Below are 21,022 nucleotides of genomic sequence, written 5' to 3'. Positions count from 1 at the left end.
CCTTCCCTTCCTCCCTCCTTCCTTCCCTCCCTCTTTCCTTCCTTCCCTTCCTCCCTCTTTCCTTCCTTCCCTTCCTCCTCCTCCCTCCTCCTTCCCTCCCTCTTTCTTCTCTTCCTTCCCTCCCTCCTTTCCCCTCCTTTCTTGAATTGCTTTAGTTAGGTATGTGTCAAGGTTACCCCAGAACTTGCTTACACTAGGCAAGATCTCTATCAATAAGTTGTTCTTTCCCTCTGGTTGAGTGTGGAAGGGCAAGCTGGCAGGATATCCTCCTGGGATGTGGCAGAGAGAGAGGGTTAAGAACTTTAGCCACCATGAGAATCAGGAAGTGTGGAGCTGTGCCTGCAGGAGTGGTTAGCCTGGCTGCGAGAGTGATTGCTAACGGGGAGAGTCCACACTGTAACAGTGCAGAGTGCATTTGCCGCAGCCGTTCTTGACCAATAGGATGATCTGGCAAAGCTGGACCCAACGTCCATCTGGTACTCATCCGCTGGAACTTAGCCGCACATTCTGCAGTGGGCAGGTGTGCTTCCGTTTCCTCAGAGAGAGCACCTGTCTGGCTCTGAGGACGGAGGGTAGGGAGTTTAGGAACCATAAAGAGCAGCACGTGGTGCTCAGACCAGGGTGGTGGTGGAAAAGGCAAGCTCCTTCAAACAGCTGGATTCACCCTGGGGCCTGGGAGGGGAGGGAAGGGAGGTGTGGTTAAGTCCTGAACTCCGTCATTCTTACAGGGTCCCAGGTGTCACTACCAAGCTGGTCCAAGAACCACACTTGAGACTCTCGAGACCCTCTGAACGGAACACTGCTCAAGTGCTTGTTTTCCATGACCCACGACCGAGGAAAGCCATGTGTTTCCCTCGTTTCAGTACTGGGGATCGACTCTAGGGCTTCCAGAATCCCTGGCAAGCTTAAGCCTGACACCACTGAATTTAGGGAAGTCAGTTCTCTCCGCCTACCATGTGGAACCTGGGAATCACACTCAGGTTGTCAGGCTTGACGGCAGGTGCCCATACTGCTGGGCCATCTCACCAGCCCCGGTTTTTATTTTGACAGAGGGTCTCAGTGAATTGCTTAGGCAATTCTCCTCTTCCACTGTAGTCAATCTACCCAAATAGCTGGCCTGACAGGCCTACATTTTGATCAGACTTGGGGGAGCAGGAGGGGACTTCAGCGTTCCTAGGTCTGCAGGTAGACACTGGCTCTCCTCGGTCAAGGTCATCAGCAGTTGGTGTCCAGTGCCCAGCGGAGAAGTGGGGAGGCTGTCTCTGGCAGCCCCTCCAAGGAAAAGAGCGAATTCCCTGCAGCCAGCTAAATGGCTTGCGCGGGATTTCTTATTTATTTCAATTAAGCTCTGGGCTCATTACGCAGCCCCAGAGCTCCATTCTTCCCCAGGAGGAGCAGAATCACATTTCCATATGTCTCTCCAGCTTGCAGAGTCCCAGACCCCAGCCGAGGCTGGAGGATAGAAGGGGGGCCCCCTCCTCCTCACAGAGCTCCAGGTGAAGGCTGGGAACGCTGACTGTGAGGAGCTTGTTTTCTCTCTTTCCTGACCAGCAAAAGTATTTCTCTGTACATCTGGTTTGCATTTTCCTCTAGATCTCTGCCAGGAATAATCGTGGAAACAATGTAGCCCCGCATGGCTGAAGTTATCCATGGCTCTGAAATTCTCCAGCTGTCCCGTAGGACCTCGTGTTAAGATGTAAGGAATTCCTTCAAGTGAAGTCATCAGGCTCTGAAAACACTGGAGGCCTTGCTGTTGGGCCCTCAAGGGCGCTGTCTCACCTGCAGAGGTGTGCTGCAGGCCCTGGTCCCCTAGGCTGCTTGGACCACTCTTGAATGCCACCGTTCCCTCATTTATACAGCAAAGATGAGCATCTTGGGTTGGGGAATGGAGCAGAGTAAACAGCTGGCACCATCCTGAAGCTCACCCTCTGTGGAAGGAGTGGGTAGTCAATATAGTGCCTCTCACCAGTTAGGATAGCCTGGCTGGTGACGCTGCTCTAGAACTCCGCTGCTCCCTGTCCGTGGGCGGGGAACTGCTACATTCTATCCACCTCAGAGACAGGGTCCTCCTCAGAATGGCGTGTGCCTTTTGGGCCCTGTGTGTCCTTTGGGCAATACTGGGAAGCTCTCATCACTGTTTAAGAAATTAGTTCCCCAGTCCCTCACTTGGATGGCATGTCATGCCAAAGAACTTGCTTGGAGTAGGGAGCAAGAGGGAGAGGCTGGTGTGCTGAGAACCAGGGATTGGATGTGCCGAGTGAAAGGTCAGGATGGGCTGTAAAGGGGCTGGGGGGTAGGGGTGGCCTTTGGTTCTGTTCTCACTTTCAGGTGATGGCACCTGGAGCAAACTTTGTGGGTTACGCTACAGGGTAGAGGTTGGTGCTGATGGTGAAGGGAAGGGGTGTTAAACGCTGTTGACTGAATAGGACTGCTATGGATAATGGCCACAGAGACATCGTTTTATAATTTTATACTTCATCTTTTAGTTCTAGAGCCTGAAAGTCTGAGATCGTGGGTTCGACGGGACAGACTCAACCCTTGAGGCTTTCCTCGAGTTCTCTCATAGTTCCCGGTGGCTTGATGGCCATCTTTGATATTCTGTGACTTCTGCTGATTCACCCCCATCTCTTCACACTCCCATGACATTGTCCCCATGTCTATGTATAAAGACGGCAGCTGTTCCCACCTGTGTTAAAAATCTTGAATAAAAATGGCTCCCACATGGGCTGGAGAGATGGCTCAGAGGTTAAGGTCTGCTCTTCCAGAGGTTCTGAGTTCAATTCCCAGCAACCACATGGTGGCTCACAACCATCTGTAATGGGGTCTGGTGCCCTCTTCTGGCCTGCGGGCATACAGACAGACAGAATATTGTATACATAATAAATAAATAAATATTTAAAAAATGGCTCCCACAATCTCATGTGTTTGACTGCGTGCTACTGAGTTAGTGGAGCTGTTTGGGAAGGAATTAGGAGGTGTGTTGTGGAGGTGGGCTTTGAGGTTTCAAAAACCCATGCCAGGCCCAGTCTTGTTCCCTCTGCCTCTCTGAGTGAGAGTCAGGATGTAAGCTCTTAGTTACTCTTCTATCACTAGTCCTGTCTCCCCCACATTCCTGCCACGATAGTCATGGAGTCACCCTCTGAAACTGTAGGCAAGTCCCCAATTAAATGCCTTCTTTTATAAGTTGCCTTGGTTATGGTGTCTCTTTATAGTAATAGAACAGTAGCTAAGACAATATCCAAACAGAACCTCAGCATTTTGGGGGTGTGTTTTTTGAACCTACAGTCAAGTCAGAGAGAGAGTAGTGACTTACTCTAAGGTGGTGGCAGGAGTCAGGAATGGGATGAACCCAAGTGGTCTTCTGAAGTTGAGCTCAGCAGGATTAAGAGTTTGGTTGGATGTTGGGGGTGAACGTTGTAAGATATTTGATTGAACTGACATTCTAAGACTGTTAATAAAGTTAACCTTGAATCAGGAGGCCAACTCAGTGACTAGCTGACCGAAATGAACCATAGAGAAGCCAGGAATAAGGACAGAGAGGTGCACAGGAAAGAAGGGATAGACTTGGATCTTTCTGAGGTCCTTTTTGATCTGGGCAGTATGGAGAGGTCAGCTGGCCGTCCCCCCACTGCTTTCTTGCTCTTTCAGGTTTTTACCCCATCTGACTCCTGACTTCCGAGGCTTTTTTGGGGTGGTGGTGGTGGTAATAGGACAACTTAGATGAACACGTCAGGTGAAGGCGAAATTAGATGTCTCAGACTTACTCATCAGATCACCTGAAGTAGCTGTGGTCTGAATGCAGGTATCTCCCTAAGATGTGGGGACTTTGGGAACCGACTATTCTGAGGACTCTTTCCTCGAGTCTTGGATTCACATCCTGATAAAGCCTGCAGTGAGCATATGCCTCTTGTACCATGTGGGCATATGGACACGAAGAGCCTCCCATGAAGTAGAGACTAACTCTCACCAGAATCCACTCCCATCTCTGTCTGGGATTTGCTGGCTTCCAGAACTAGGGACAAGGAACATCTGTATTTGTAAATTACCCAGTCAAAGGTATTTTGTTTCGGTGGCAGAGCTTGTTAAGACAGAAGTCTTGGCAAGCAAGTATACGATTTAGTGGCTCTGGGACCAGATTGGGGAGTTTGTACCACAGTTCGTATCCCATTCGAGTCTGCTGCTGGGCCAGGTATGTCTGAGGCGTGGCCAGGTGGTAGAGGTCTGCTATTTAGCAGGGTGGGCACATGCCACACACAACACTCAAGATATTGCAGCCTGTCTATCCCAAGCCAAGATGGGCCGTGAGTGTAAAATACACACTCAGAGTATGACAGTGGGAAAGCAAATGGATTAATTTTAACTACTATTTTGAATCATGTTGGGGCCAAATAAAACACACAGTTAAAAAAATGCATCTATTCATTTTATTCTTTTGAATGTGGCTACAGCAAAAAATGTAAAATTATACATGTGGCTCACATTACAGTTCAAATAACAATGTCTCAGACAGTGCTGGCTTCGTGTTGGTTTCTGGAGACTTTATGTCAGTCCCTTACTCTTCTGGAAGCTTCTTGACCACTCCAGCTGAAGATCGTTTCCACAGACATTTCATGTTTACAAATTAGTTTCATGTCACTTGAGACAGCTTTGTTGTGTAGGCGTCTCGGTTTGCGTCTGTCCTCCCACGTTGCCTGTTAGTCCCACAGAGCAGGCACCTTGACAGAGTGATGATGCGAATTCTGGAGGCCCCAGAAGCCTTCAAGGAGACTTGGGAAGGTTGCTGAACAGGGGCTGGAGTGGATAGGGATGGATCGCAGGTTAATAGAGTTAGGGATCTCACACACTGAGGAAACCCTGCTCTTCAACTGGAGAAAGGAAGGTGAAAGTCCAGTGGTGTCAGAGGGAGGGACCTGCTACTTAGGAGGCTGAGGCAGGAGGATGAGAAATTCAAGGCCAACCTGGGCAACTTAGAACCTGTGAGAAGAAACAGACTAAAAAGCCCAGGGAATACATCTCAGTGGTAGACTGCGTGCCTGGCGTGTGCATATTCCAGATTCAATCCCTGATTTTCATAAAAAGCAAAGCAAAACGACACAACGAAGAAAAACAAAATTCCAAAGAAGGTCAGAGAGGAAAAGACAAAGGAGTAGCCCCTTCTTCCTGTCACTCTCTGTGTAGGATAATCGCTATACTGTCAGAGGCACCATTCCTGCTAAGCCCGTCACCCTGTGGTATCAGTACTCAGCATCTGAATTTTAAAGATGAACAGAGTGAATTTCCCATCACTGGGCAGCCAGAGGACAGCAGAGGTGGGATTTGAACATGGATCTACCTGGTCACCCAGCCAGGGATCCACACAGCAGCAATGAGTCAGGATGAGGGAGGTTGGAGAACAATGAGGGGCATCGCTCAGAGCCACAGGTCGTCAGGGAGGGCCATTTAGTCTGTGGCTGAAACTGAATTCCTCGTGGGTCAGGAATATGAGAGTCCTGAGCCTGGCAGACACGCATCTGCTTCTGGGTCTCAGAGACCACCTCAGGAGAGTGCCTCAATCTTGAGAGGCGATGGGGACCTAAGTCCTGTCTCAATCCTCAGTTTGTGTGGAGAGGTAGCACAGTCAGCCACGTTTGTGACAGAAGTGCTGCGGGCCACACAAATGACTCCAGATTGGATGTTACCCACTCTGTCCTTCCCTCTCTTCTTCCCCTAATTCCTTTCTTTACTCCCTAGACAGGGTCTCATGTAGCCCACATTGGTTTGAACTTACTATTCAGTCAGGGATGACCTTGAACTTCTTATCCCCCTATCTCCACCAGGTGCTGAAATTATAGATTTGTGCTAGTGTGTGCGCGTGTGTGCATGTGTGTGCGTGCGCGTGCATGCATGTATGTGTGTGCATGTGCGTGTGTGTGCGCATGTGTTTATGTGTGTGCGTGTGTGTGCTCGCGCGTGCATGTGCATGTATGTGTGTGCATGTGCGTGTGTGTGTGTGTGCACATATCTATGTGGAAGCCAGAGGTCAACATTGGATGTCTTCCTCAATCACTTATCCACCTTATTTATTTTTTTTGAGGCAGGGTTTCTCACTGGACCTGGAGTTTGATGATTTATCTAGGCTGTCTGGCCCAGAAGCCCCAGAGACTCTCCCATGTTCTCCTTCAGCTCCCTAGCCCTGGGACTGCAAATGCATGCTGCCATGCACGGTTTCTCATGTACGTGCTGGGGGCCTGAACTCACCCCTCGTTCTCGCATAGGGAACTCTTGCCTGAGCCATCTCCTCATGTCTGATGTCTTAAGTAATTAGTTTTACCCCACACTGTGATATTCCCTTTCCTGGCTTTGGACTGCCGCATCTTGCCAAGGTCCCCTGGGTCTTCTGACCTCACCTTCTTGCCCACAGAATTCGACCTGAGTTCATACTTCATTCCTTTGACAGTTCTGCTGTTGTGTCTCAGGGAGAATCTGGAGGCACCCACATGTTGAATGATTGGTTTGGCTCTTTACAGAAGATGGGGTTTGGAACAGAGAAACCTGGCTGTGTTCTGGGCCGCTCTCACTAGAAGCCTGTTGGAAACTTCGCCAGCCCCCAGTGGCGGCCTGTCTGTTCTACCTGTGGAGGGCCAGGGACTAAGGGCTGAGGCTGAGGAGGGCTTGACCAGCTCTACTGTGCCTCATGTAGGGAAAGGAGCTTCAGGCAATGAGAAAAATGAGCAGGCTCATGGATGTGTCCAGAAACCCAAGTTTATAGAGCAGGCGGCCGGCAGGCCGGGCTGCCAAAGCTTGATCGTATTTGCTCAATCTAGTTGAGATGAATGTGAGCTGACCGTGGGTCATGATTTGGCCAGCTTCTAATCCAGGGAGTTTTAGGGCACTGTTTGTTTGTGTTTTCACTTTATACACTGTCCTTTAATTCCTCTAAAAATTAGTAAGGGAAGAGTCATTCCTATTTGACAGATGTGAGCACCCTGAGGGTCAAGGGAGGAAGTAGCCTGTCTGTTGCTACAGAGATGGAAAGCAAGAAGCTGGAGTTGAATGCAGGTCTATAGCCTTAAGGCCTGGCTTGTAACCCAGAGGCTTTTGTATAAGGGCCAGTGCTCCCAGGAACCTAAAGAAACTGGGTCACAGGGGCTGGAGGGATGGCTGAGCAGTTAAGAGCAGTTGCTGTCCTAGCAGAAGGCTTGGATTTGATTCTCAGCACATACACAGTGGCTCACAGCCACTTACTACTTTAGTCGTAGGGAATAGTGATGACTTCAGCTTTCTCAGGCTTCTGCACGCATGCATGAGGTACATATAAACTCACGCAAGTAAATACATGTATGCAGTAAATGATGAATAAATCAAAATAAACAAAACACCGCCAAACATATAAACGAAGGGCCCTCCCTGCTGGTCCCCTCATTCTTCCATCTCTGCAACCTGCTGATTTAAATCTCTTATCCAAAGAGCAAGAAGCAAGGTATAGAGTAACAATCATGGCAGGACTGGGTTAGTGTGACCCCCATCTTGGGGACGACTCTAAGTCTGTGGTCTAATTTTGATGACTTTTCTAGACCATGTGGCAGTAGCCACTTATTTCCCATCTGAGACTCTGGTGACCTAACCTGGCCTGGTCTAGTACATCTGATGTGGCATTATGAGCCAAAGGCAGTAGCTCACCTAGCTGGATGGGATGTGGGAAGTCATTCGGCAATGTCTGAAGACATTGTTGGTGTTATCTTAGTGTGTCTATTGCTGTGAAGAGAGACCATGACCACCACAACTCTTACGAAGGAGGGCATTTCATTTGGGTTGGCTTACAGTTCAGAGACTTAGCCCATTGTCATCATTGGCACGAAGCATGGTTTGGCACACAGGCAGGCATGATGCTGGAGAGCTAGCTGAGAGGCCTGCATCCGGATCAGCCGATGGTAGGAAGGGAGAGTGTCACACTAGGCCTGACTTGAGCATCTGAGACCTCAAATCCCTCTTCCAGTGACCTACTTCCTCCAACAATGCCCTATCTACTCCAACAAGGCCACACCTCCTAATCATGACACTCCCTATGAGCCTATGGGGCCATTTCTTTCTAACCAGCACAGGTGATGTCCCAGCTGTGGTGGGAGAGATCCAGAGCCACATGGTCACATCCTAGACAAGGCACAGGGGCAGCTGCCCGCAGCAGAGAATAAGCTCATAGGCATGTCGGGTGCAAAGGTTCTCTTCATCTGCCTGTGCACTGATAACAAAACTCTGAGCCAGGGTTGTTTATAAATGAACATACTGCTCGTTGTTCTGGGGGTGTCTACGTCCAGACCAAGGCTCTGGAGGCCTGTGTTGGACAAGGGCTGAGTCTTTGCTGCCAATGGCATTTTGACTGCTTCTTCCTCTGGAGGGGTAAATGTGGGTTCTCAGAGGAGAGAAGGCATGGAGTTTTGCTCCTCGGCCATTTATTTATTGCTGTGTGCATACATGTATATACATATGTAGGTGTGTGTGTGCATGTGCAAGCTAGAAGCCCACCTCAGATCCTTTAAGTGTACCCATCTGAGTTTGAGACAGGGTCTCTGCCTGGCCTGGAGTTCTCTTAGCAGGCTAGGCTGACTGGCCAGTGAGCCCTGGACATCTGCCTGTCTCCACCTCCCCAGCATTGGCCTTACAAGTGCGAGCCACCAAACTTAAACAGAAGACACAAACCAGGTGGAGTGGTTCACACCTTTAGTTCCAGCACTCAGGAGGCGGAGAAGATGGATCTCTGTGATTTTGAAGCCAGTATGGTCTACAAGGGGCGAGTTCCAGGTTTGCCAGCAATATATAGTGAGAGCCCGCCACAGAACAAAGCCAGAAACAAACAAAACAAGCAGGTTCTGAGGGTCTCTGCTTGCAAGGCAAGCGCTCTGCCAACTAAGCCGTCTGTCCCAGCCCCAGCTTGGTTTTTCTCCTCCTAACTTAGTCACCTACGAAAGGCTTCTCCTCCTAAGGTTAACACTCTGATGAGTCTGTTTAGACACAAGAACGCGGTGCACATGGGTAGACAGGGGGACTGCTCTATTGGTTCTATAGCATTCTTGCTATCCTAGCTCTTCCCCATTTATTTTGAAGCTGGGAGGCAGGGGTTGATTGCGGAAGGATCTCTGTCAGGTCTTAAGCAGGAAGATGATAGACATATAAATATTTGCAATAGAAGAATTTGAGTGTAGGGACAGGGGCATCGTCTACAGCTAATCTTAGCTTCCTTCCAGGGAAGAGATGGAACTGCAGGATCCCAGGGGCCAGGTTACCTTGGAAATTGGGGGCATATGGGTTCTCAGTGGGAACTGGGCCATGGAGAATGGCTGCAGAGTGGGCTAGAGGCATGAGGCCCAGGGTCTCTTTGTCCTCCAATTCCCCAGCAGAGCTCCAACTGGACACAAACAGCTGGATGGCAGGAACCTGGGAGATGCAACCTGCAGAGGAGACCCTTTAGATTCGGTTGGAGAGCAGGTATCTATGAGAACAGTAAACCACAGGCTATCCCTCCTTCTCCTGCTGCTAGAAGAGGACGTGGAGAGGACTCTGGTGGTGCAGAGGGACCCCGAACTCCCCCCAGGTATTCCTGAGAGAGGAGGCTTGGCTAAAGAACATGAGTCCTTATGGCTCTCTTATGGAGGCCCTGAAGGGTATATCTTTTATATGACTCTGTTTGGGAGGAGTCTACAATGTAGCATCAATTTTTTTTTTTTGAGAGAGAGAAGGTTTCTCTGTAGCTTTGAAGCCCGTCCTGGAACTTACTCTGTAACCAGACTGGCCTTGAATTCACAGAGATGCGCCTGTCTCTGCCTCCCGAGTGCTGGGTCTAAAGGCGTGCGCCACCATTGCTTCAATTCTTATGCTAGCTTGCAACAGAGAGTTCTTGAAGTAGCAGATTGCCGTGACTGGAATCCCTGGGTGCTGGCCATCATTGCAGTTCCAGGTCCGTAGCTGTGGAGTCGGACACTCTGTGGAGGAAGGGAGAAGGGGATGGGACATCAGTACTGTTTTAAAATTGATTGTTCAAAGACCTTATTATAGGCTGTATTCTATCTCCCCTACCAAATCCATGTGTTGAAACCCCTCCTCCTCTAGCATGTTGTCTAGCTATGTAGCTTTGGCTGGCGTGGAACTTGCTATGCCGAGCAGGCTGGCTGTAAAGGAATCACAATCTTGTTCTGTTTCCCACTGAGTGCTGGGTTATAGGTGTGCGCCACTAAGCCTGACTATACCTGCATCTTGGAGCATTTACTCTAGCAATTTCTGTTCATTCTCTTACACATGGGCATCCAGGTTTCCCAGCACCATATCTTGAAGCTATCTTTTCCCCAGTGCACACGTTTGCTATTGTTGCTTGAGACAGCACAAGGTCTCATGTAGCCCAGGATGGTCTTGGTGTCACGATGGAACTAAGGCTGGCCTTGAACTTCTGACCCTCCTGCCTCTTTCTCGCAAGTGCTAGCATTAGAGGCCCCATCATGCCTGTACTTGGCGCTGGAGACTGAATGCAGAACTTTGTGTGTACTTGGCAAGCATTCTATGAACGTAGCTGCACCTCCAGGCCTGGAGCCTGAATTTTTAACAGACTCCATCCGTGGCCCCTTTGCCCTCAGTAGTTGGGGGTCTGAGCTGGAAGATCTGCTCTTCTGTCGGGGCTCCTCCTGTGTGGAGTTCTTGCGTAGCTGGTAAGCTGCATAAAAAACCTCCTCATTGCCATTCTGTTTCTAACAGTTTTCCTTCAAGTGTGGGAGGTTGTCCCATGGGTGTGTTAAATTGATAAACTGGAGTCTTTAAGGAAAGGGGAACATCAGCTGTTGTGTTTGTCTTTCCCTTTGACTGTGTGTGTGTGTGTGGGGGGGGGATGTGTGTGTTAGGGAGGGGATTGCGTGTATTAGTCTGTTTCCTGTTACCAGTAGCAGCCTGCACACTTTGTAAGTTATAAGGAAAGCTTTTTTGAGCTCAAGGTTCTGGAGGTAAAAGGACGGTGGGAGTGGTGGAGTGCACTGATGGTGACTTTTAAAAAATAATTATTTTAAAAACTCTATTACTCTTTTCCAATTTCATAAATGAAGGTACTGTATTTCGGTCCCCTCTCCGCAGACGCCACTCCCACTCAACCCCTTCTCCCCAGCAAGTCTCCCTGCTGCTTTTATGTCCTTGGCTGTGTTTTGTTTTTCATGCCCCAGCACGTGTAATTAGGGCAGCCTGTCTGAGCATGGTTGGGGGGATTTACTGGAGCATGCGCAACTCATCAGTGGCTATACCACCGAGAAAGGTGCCACCCCTGCCCCCAGCAACCACTAACCATCTAGCGATCCTCGGGGAGGGATGGCTTGTGAGCCCCTCTGCCATCCACGATGGAACGTTGACACACCCCACCGTGTGCAAGCAGGTGTAACTACAGCTGCTGTGGCTTCACTGGAGCAACCACGCATGTCCGGAACTCAGGGTGGCCCAGCACTCCTCCCCGTCCTCCAGCTCTTTCATGCTTTCCACCCCCTCTTCTGTGATGTCCCCTGGACCTAGAAGGGGATGATGTAGATGCTCCATTTAGAACCGAGCACTTAGCAGCCTCTTATTGTCTGTACTTTGACCAGTAGTGAGTTTGCGCATGAACTGTTGCCCATTGCAAAGAGAAGTTTCTCAGACCCACTGGCTGCATTCTGTAGTGGCCCAGGTCCAGGGTATCACAGGGTAAGACCCAGAGAACACAGGCAGCATCCCCTCCATGGACCTCTCTTCCTCATCTTATATTCACCATCATCGAATCACTAGGCCCCTGTGCTAATGACCTCATCCAGTCCTAACCACCCTCTGAACTCTAAACATTATAGTTGGATTAAGTTTCTACCCTTCAAGGCTAGGCGTAGTGTGGTGGCTGGCTTTAATTCCCCCACGCTCAGGAGGCAGAGGCAGAGACAGGCAGATCTCTCTGTGAATTCAAGGCCAGTCTGGTCTACACAGTAAGTTCCAGGACAGCCAGGGTTCTACATGCACCACCATGCCCAATTGTCGTCCACTTCTTCTATGGGCTAGGGTTGTCTCTGAGCTCTGAGGAGGATCGCACAGCGCTCATGGGTACCAGACACTTCAGATGGGCAGCATCACTTTCAGCAGCTCTACAAGGTGGGCATCTCCTCGCATTATATAGATGAAGGAGCCGAGACAAAGCAGTGAGATAGTCTGCTCAAGGAATGAAAACCCTGGGCATGGCATGAACTTTCAAATGTAGACTCAAATAAATTCTCTTTTCGTGCTACTCTTCCAAAGGGAATATAAGTCAAATTAATATTTAAGCACCCAGCTGGATTCTACTTCTGGCCTAGCCATGTGAAGGCTTCTGCTGACCTGCCCTCAGTGAGACTCATGAGAACTCTTAAAAGCAGCTCTCCGGAAATGGTCCTAAGGGCACAACAAATGAAGAAACATTTGTTGAAGGAAATTTAGTCAGTAGGAAAAGTGAGAGTAAGCCTGTGACGTTGGAACTGAGACATCCCCCAGGCCCCCCCCCCCCCCCCCCCCCCCCCCCCCCCCGCGCTTCCCCAGCTTGCATGCTTTTCTTCTCTATGCTCAGCTCAATAGCAACTCCACCCCAGGCAGATGTAGCCAAGAACACGAGGTCTCCTCTCCTCTGGCTCCTGGCCAGAGCTGCTGTTCCTGGAAGGACAGTGTGTCAGTATTCTCCACCCTCTGCCAGCGACCTACTGCCTCTGGTGCTGGTTTGAGGGGTGCGAGGCTGAGCTGGAGGCTCCTGCATAGCTCCACTCTTGGCTCTGTGGGGATAGCAGCCTGGCCTGTATTGTGGGAATGCATCAAGTTTCCTTTGGTCTCAACCACAGCAACAGCCTTGGTCCTAATGTTTCCAAAGAGAAGAATTCAGACAGGATGCGGGAGTGGGCCAGGTAAGAAGTTAATTAGAGCAAGCAAGGCTATATATACTCTTTAGAAAGAGTGTGCCGAGCTTAGTAGCAGTGGCTCCTAGCCACACAGGCATGTCCTTATATCTCATCTCACTTCCCTCTGTTTCTTACTCATGTCTTTTTCCAGGGTGGGCATGTCAAGGAGAAGGGCGTGCTTTTCTTGGAAGCCTATTTAACACAGAATCGAGACTAATTAAATGTAAAAGATGCAAGAATACAAATGGGGTCTTTGCATTGTGTTTTGGGAGCTCTGAGCTGGTGAGCTGGCCTAGCTGCAGTTGTCCACCCCATACGTCTTAACTACAGGTTATTAACCGCCATTATCTTTACAGCATATTCTGGACCCCTGAGTTGGTCCAGCTGCAGAGATCACCATTATGTTTTATTTTTATGTCTTATTTTGGGAGGCCTGTTGATCAGTCCCCATCAGGAGCTAACCTCCTGCCTAGGACTGAGACCCAGAATCCTTGACCCAGCTCAGGGACAGGGGTTAGGTGCTGAGAAAGGTAACTCCAGGCTTCTGCCCCTCACCTCACTGCTAAGATAGGAATGTAGCCTAGAGGAAGGAGTCTGTTTCTCCCTGTTTGTGCAGCCAAAGTCAGCACAGCAATTTTGCCTGGGGGAGAAGTAGGTCACGGAGCAGGAAGTTCTGTGTCTCTAAAAAGATCTCAATCTCAGGTAAAAACCAAGGAAGGCGAAGATTGAGTCTGAGAATTCTTCCTAAATGTGGTAAACTGTACTAAAAGACAATAGATTGGAGGTACCGGCTACACCATAGACTGGCTAGTTTTCTAGAAGAAGTCAAGGAAATAGGGAGCAGGAAGGTTCTTTAGGGGACAGAAAAACAATTGACAACAACAAGGCCTCAAACACTGCCTCCAGTCACCATTGCTACAAAAGGAAACGAAATTTGATTGGAATAGCCGTGAAGTAATTTAAGGCCCACTGGTGAATGGATTACAGCAGCTAGTGGAGCTAGCAGCTCGTTATGGTCAAGAAAGAGTGTCTACCAATACCTGTGCCGTGGTTAGTGGTCTCTGGGGAGTCCAGTCACAAGTTTCAGTTTGAAAAAATGGACTCCATGAAAAGAAGCCCAGCCAGTCACTGAGCAAAGAGAAAGGCATGCAAACCAAACCAAACCAAAAACCAAAACTGAAACCAGAATGCAGGGTCCATACATCAGGGTGAAAAACTAAGCCTAAGAAAGTCCTGAGAGTTGGCCAGGAGTCAGTTCAATACAAACTTCATCCATATATATATATATATATATATATATATATATATATATGATTTAAGGAAACTATGGTTTGAAAGTGTAGAATGATATGGGAACAATGTTACGTCAAATAGTTTGTCAGTGGAAATACAAATTACAAAAAAAGGGGAAAAATTGAATTTCTGAATTTGCAAAGTATATAACTTAACAGAAAGTTTTGGAAAGAGGGACTAAATTGACCAGAAGAAAGAAGGTGAGATCTCATAGAGAGGTTGTACAGACACTGAAATCCAGATGTGTAGGAAAGGAACGAGAAGAGTGAATGAACAGAACCTAAGAGAAATGTGAACCATTGCTCAAGACACCAACATCTCACAACCAGAGTTTCAACAGAAGACTAGGGAGAGGGCAGGGAGACTCGGGCATTCAGAGAAATGATGTCTGAAAGCCTTGATTTATACACAGATAAAGGATAGCAAACTTCAAATAGTATAAACACAAGAGACTCCCCCCTCCCAACAGATGCAGCAAAATGCCAAATGCTGAACCCAAGAAAATCTTGAAAGAAGCGAGAAAAACAAGATTCAGTCAGTTACACGGGAGCCCAGTAAGGCTAACATGATTTTTTTTTTTTTTTAAAAAATCAGGAGCAATGGAAGGACTATAATGTGAGTCAATGAGCTCAACAAGTTAAAACAAATAAACAAATGAGGGATTCTTACAGGTAGGTTTTTTATTGGGCTGGGGAGATGACTGAGCAGTTAGAGTGCTTTCTGATATTTTAGAGGACCAGAGTTTGGTTCCTAGCATCCATATCAGGCAGCTCACAGCACCCATAACTACAGCTCCACGGGCTCTTATGCCCTCTTATGGCCTCCATGGGTACCTACAAACACATGTGCATACACACATATAAAAAATATAAATCTGTCTTAAAATCCTGTATCAAAGTTATCTCTTAAAAATAAAGGCGTTTCCAAATAAATAAAGACTGAGTGTTTTGCTAGCAACCTCCTTGATAAGAAACACTCAAGGATGTCTTTCCGTTTAACCTCTTGGTTTGAATCTTTGCTTTATGCAAATATAAGTATGTGATCATAAGAAACCAATGTGAATGCACACTGCTGCTTTCTTAACTGATTTAAAGAGCGATCACACAGGATGAAATGTGGAGTTTGGGTCTACAGCGTGGTGCATCATGGGACATCCATCACAAACTGTGAAGACGATGGATGGCAGGAAAGGTGAGCTGAGCTAAGGAAATAGCCTGGGATGGTCATTAGAGTCCACAGGAACAAACAGCAGGAAGCAGCCATAATAACAAGAAGGCAGATGTAGCACAGGCATAGATAGTACATGCTTCCCTTCTCTTCCCTTCTTGAAGGGGCATAAAATTATAAAAAGCAATAACAACGTGCTGCTGGGTTTATAACATTTACGGATATAACATGTACAAAATAAGCCCTCAAATGGAGTTGAGGTGTGTGAGTAATACTTCTGTGTCTCAATGGAATTAAGTTGATAGGAATCGGGAGCCAGTTCTGATGAGTTAAGATGTATATAGTAAGCCCCAGGCAACCACTAAGGAAATAACTCAAAATATACAGTGGAAAAAATATTAAAGAAATGAAAATGCATCCTGTATCTATTTAGAGATTTATTGCAAGGACTTGGCTTATACCGTTGCGGGGGCTGGCAAGGTCCTGGCCACATCCTGTGGGGTGGGGTGTCAGGGAGGGCTGGCTGCAACTTTCTGGCTGAAGCTGGCATGCGGTCTGCAGAGTGGGATTTCTTCTTCCCATGGATGTCCTCAGTGTACCTTTCAGCTGGCTGGACGAGGCGCATCGAGCCTGTGGAGGATGATACCCTTTTCTTACAGTCAAATGGTTGTGGTTCTCAATCACAGTTACAAAATTTAACAGTGGAATGAATGTTTAATCACTGATTAGAGGGATATCCTGGTTAAACTGTCACTTAAAACTGACCATCATACAGCCTCACACACTCTTCTCTGCCTTCGGCTTAGCTTTAGGTATAGACATTTGGGGTACCCTTACCCCTACCTAAATCCCCCAGATCTTTGACTAGGCAGAGTCTGTAGGACCCCAGCCCAAGACAGGAAAGCTAACGTAGAGCTCAGTCAATTCCCGAGTCAGGCTGCGTTCTTGCCTACTGTGGATTCTTCGATTTTCTTGTCCAGAGCCTTACACATTTGGAAATGGTGTCCGTTCTCTCCTGGATGGTGCTTGCTCATGCAAGGCCAACTTTGACACGTTATTTTGGCTGCCACAACCCCCTGGATTCATAAGCCAGTGTTTTCTGTCATCACTTTTGCTAAGCGTCCCAGGATCCAAACAAATACAGCATCCCCTGAGTGGCGTTACAGCTGTCTTCAGGTATTCTCAGAGAGATTCCTGTTTTAACATTTCCCCCCCATTTCCCCTGAGCTCAACATCGAATATTTTCTTACTACAAAGCCTGACTCAGGATAGAAAACCAGCAGATAAACACTGCCATATGTTTTTAAGCCTCGCAGGAGGATGTACGTGTGTGAGGTTGATACCACTTTAGAAGTTCCATTCGAGGACCTCTTATCATTTGGAGCTATTGGAAACAGAAGAGGGTATCTGGGCTGGGGACTGCCCTTCCTGTTCCCTCTAAAGACGTTTGCAATTTCTGTTGGAAAAAGTGCAGCTGGGACCTGAAGACTCAAAGATGAACAGGCAGGGCAGATGCCAGCAAAACACAGTTACGCTTATTTACAGTGGCAAGTGTGGACAGTCTGTATCACTGCAGATGCTGGGCATATGCTCAGCTCTTTGCAGGGTGAATCTCAAAACCACAGCGGGGTGGTAGTTCCATGCTTCTTATCCCGGTTTCAGGTACCGACAGCCTGAATGACTTGGGGACAAAGTGAGAGAGGGGAAGCTGGGGTTTGACCTGGTGTTTGTCAGTTTCGGAAGCTCATGTACACAACTGTTGGCTGCCCAGAGACACAGTGCATGACGAGTTTCTGATATTACCCATGGCACTGCTTTGAACCCTTCACAATCCTCTCCTCATAGAGCTGCTGTCCTTGAGTGCCACTGGCTATGACGTGGCTCTGAAAGTCATTGTGCCTAAGCTCCAGTGGAAGAGAAAGATTCCGAAGGAATGGTAAGGATGACAACCTGCTCCCGCGGGAAATCCCCTTTTCTGTTTCCTGATCCCTTGCAACATGTTGTCACAGAAAAGTAACCCTGGTGGCAGGGAAACCACGTCACTTAAGACTCCGGCTAAATGATTAATTTTCTTCGTATTAACTTAAAATGAGCCCGTTTAGAGGACTACTTTTTCCTTGAAAGCATTGCTCATTACGCTATCATTCTAAGTAATTAAATCAGAATAAATGGCTCTGCGAAGCTATTTTAATGTAACATCTAATTATATCTGACCCAGACTGTGAACTGTAATCATTAAGCACATGAACTGTGTAATGTTCTGCACATTCCTTAATAATTTATATCGCAGGGTTCAGCCTGCTTGGAGCTGCCGGCATCTTCCAAGACACCTGTTCTCTGCCCGAGATTGCAGAGGTAGCCTATCTGTCCTCTGATGTCCACCTGAGCAGCCTTCCTGTGCAAAACACTTCCCACATGACTAGCACAGAGGGGCAGATGCTAACTGGTCATTCCTATTGTCCTAAATGGAGCTAAGCAATGCCTGTGAGAGTTCAGCTCCCAGTGGAGGACAGACTGTGTTTGTTTCTAGTTTCGAGGCACGATAATTATCTCGACGAGGCGCTTCGGTGGGAGGGATGACTTTTGTATGCTTCTGGTAGTTGGTAGTTTTCAGGACTTGATGGACAATGGCCCTGCTGGGGAGGGGACCTCACCCTTGACTGGCTCAGTCTTAGCCCCCAAGGTGTCTAGACCACAGAGTGTTGCTCCTAGAAGGGCTCCCTTTTGGTTTGCCTTTGCATTTCGAGGCATCTAACTTGGCCGTGGGAAAGAGTCCTTGGCCGCGGCTCAAGAATAGAACTCTCCAAAACCAGGAAGGATGTTTCAACCAAATTTGGAAAGACACGGCAGTATGACAGGTTTTGTTTTGGATTTGTGATCAAGGAATGAGAAAAAAAATCGTAGCTGTTGCTAAAATTAGTTTCCAGTTTGGATCTTTTTCTTTCCCGTCTTCTTTTGTAAGCATCACTCTTGCTGGAATAGAGTTATGATTCTTTTAAACATACAAACATGTCAGACTTCGGGAAATGACGATGCCTTTTCTTAGGGAAGAGCAGAAAAGAAAAGGTTTGCATTTCCCAATGGAAGTACCCAAAGTTTCAACGAGAGAGAGAGAGAGAGAGAGAGAGAGAGAGAGAGAGAACCACAGTTTGCATGTAGAGACCAGAGGACAGATATTTCAGGAGGAGATTCTCACCTTCCAGCAGCTTCCGGCTGATTCTTCTGTCTATGCAGTCTCTGCCTCCTTTACTCTAGGAGAGCTGGGAGTACAGATGTGTGCTACCACATCGAGTCTTTTTGATGAGTTCTGGAACTCAGACTCAGGTTCCCGAGCTTGCCTGGCAAGTGCTTTCGCCCCCTGAGCCTTCTCTCCTGCCCTGGAATTGGAAGCTTTTTAATGCTACTGATTGACATAAAGCCTGCCCTGCCCTCCAGCCTTATCCAGGAACTTACTGTGCACTGCCCAGAGGCTGGGTTAATCTGCTTGGCCATCGCACTTCTGTCAATATCATTTGCTGGATGCACAAAGGTTAGACTCTTCAGTTACTGGCCACTGTCCTCACCCTACCAATGGTGTCTTTTAGTACACTGTGAATACCTGCTCTAAAACAAGCAAAGAGCTGCACGTGGTGACACACACCTGTAATCCAGCACTTGGAAGGCAGAGGCAGGCAGATCTCTGTGAGTTTGTGGCTCGCCTGGTCTACAGGCCAGGCAGACTTACATAGTAAGACCTTGTCTCAAGGAGGAGGGTAGGGTGGCTCAACAGTTAAGAGCCCTAGCTGCTGGTCCAGAGAGCTCAGGTTCCCTTACTAGGACCCGCAGGGTAGCTCATGACTCAGATTCTAATTCCAGGGAATCCATAAGCACCACACATACAATTCATATACAGACATATAAGCAGGCAAAACACCCATACACATAAAATAAAATCTGGAAACTTCTGTTTCCCTAAGTACTTCTGGGCCTCGGAGTCTTATAGGAGATAAGGGCTGGGAAAAACTGTTGTTATGGCAATAAATCTTAGTGTTACCTCTTTAGACCTGGGGCCACTTATTGTATGCATTATCCCATCAGACAGATGGAAAACCTAAAGTTCAGAGAAGCTAAGTGACGCACCAAAGAACACATAGCAAATGCGTCATATATCAACTGAATATCCTCTTGGACCCACACAGTGTTATTATGATATTTGCTTTCTAGGATAGATATGTAAAATGTGAAGCACAGAGGACATCAGTTCATCTACAGACATTATTTGGACTTGATCTTGTGTCATTTCCTGTGTGTCTTTGCTTATTAGCTTCACATTGATGAGACAGGGCATCGTACTGCTTTCCTGTGTCACTTTAGGAATGAGGACGAACTAGGACACCATTCTCTCCCAACCCAGGGCTCCGGGAAGAGAACAAGAGCCTTTTTCTGCCTCAAGGAAGTCCTTTTTAACTCCAGAAATGTGTGTGTTTCAGTGGGCATGCTCTTCCCACAGCTCCCTGAATAATACAAACTCAGCTGTGGAGTTCTCCATGTCTGTCTTCTGTGTAATTTCTATGTCATGCAATCAAGACTGCTGCCTGAGAGACTTCAGCAGATGAATTATTCTCTACTCCACTTCTGCAAAAAAAAATTAGACTCTTTGATGTGAAAATTACACATACTCGGAGATATGCTAATGCACGGGAGGGGGGCAGTGACTGATAGACACGCAGGCGCTGGCGTCATTGGCACCTGCAGGGGACTGCTTATTCCTAAGTGTGGAAAAGCTCTCCAAGTCTTCCCACTTCAGAGACTTTCAGTTTGAAAGCCCTTGATTTCTTCAACCTGGTGGGAGTGATTCTAATGTAAGATATGACCCCTAGGAAATATGGTGTCCTGGGCCAGGTGTGTTGAGAAGAGGGGATACTCGGAATACTGGGACCATTCCATTCAGTCCTCCAGGCTCTCTCTGACACCTGTTTCTGGGACATTAAACATTTGATGCGTAGCAGGGCATAAAACAGACATGGAGTTTGCCCTCTTGAGCTTTTTAGTGCTTACGATGATGCCTACTGGTAAAGAAGAGGAAGAGCCCTTGGTCAGGAAGCTTATTTGTGGTAAAGATGAGAGGTAAGGACCACAGGACATTCTCAGGGAGGGACAGAGGTGCAGAGAGCTCAGGCTCCACTCCTCACACCTGGCAAAGCTGAACTGGTCTTGTCCCACCATCTTTGGGGACTCCTAGGGCTGCCAGACATGGCTACTTATCACAAGTATTTGAGGAGTTATAGGACCTGAGTCCTAGGTCCAGGTTAGGTGCTTGTAGCAAGCCACTGACCTAGGGTTTCCCAGCTGGACTTCTAGGGTGGGTCCCTAGGACTTGACTTGTCTCCAGCCACTTCTCAGCTGAAGCCAGGTGTGAACTGCCCAGATCCCCTGGAAGACTTTGCCAAGGTAGGGAGAGAAGGAGAATGGACAGAGAGGAGAAAACAGCAGGGGAGGGGCAGGCTCTGTTTCTTTTTTCTGTATTTGTTTTAGCACATCTATGTTCACATGTGCATATGTAAGTGTATGTGTGTGCATGTGCTTGTGGAGGTCAGAGGTCAACTTTAGGCTGCTATTTGTTGTGAACTTTTTGCCTTATATTTGGAGACAGTGTCTCTCCTTTCCTTGCACAGGCTAGGTTGGTTTGCTAGGAAGGC

Source organism: Microtus oregoni, unplaced genomic scaffold (assembly GCF_018167655.1).
Source record: "Microtus oregoni isolate MIOR12 unplaced genomic scaffold, Mior012 000002F_ref0000024, whole genome shotgun sequence".
Lineage (NCBI taxonomy): Eukaryota > Metazoa > Chordata > Mammalia > Rodentia > Cricetidae > Microtus > Microtus oregoni.
The sequence above is the reverse complement of the archived record's forward strand: the minus strand, read 5'-3'. Positions refer to the sequence as shown.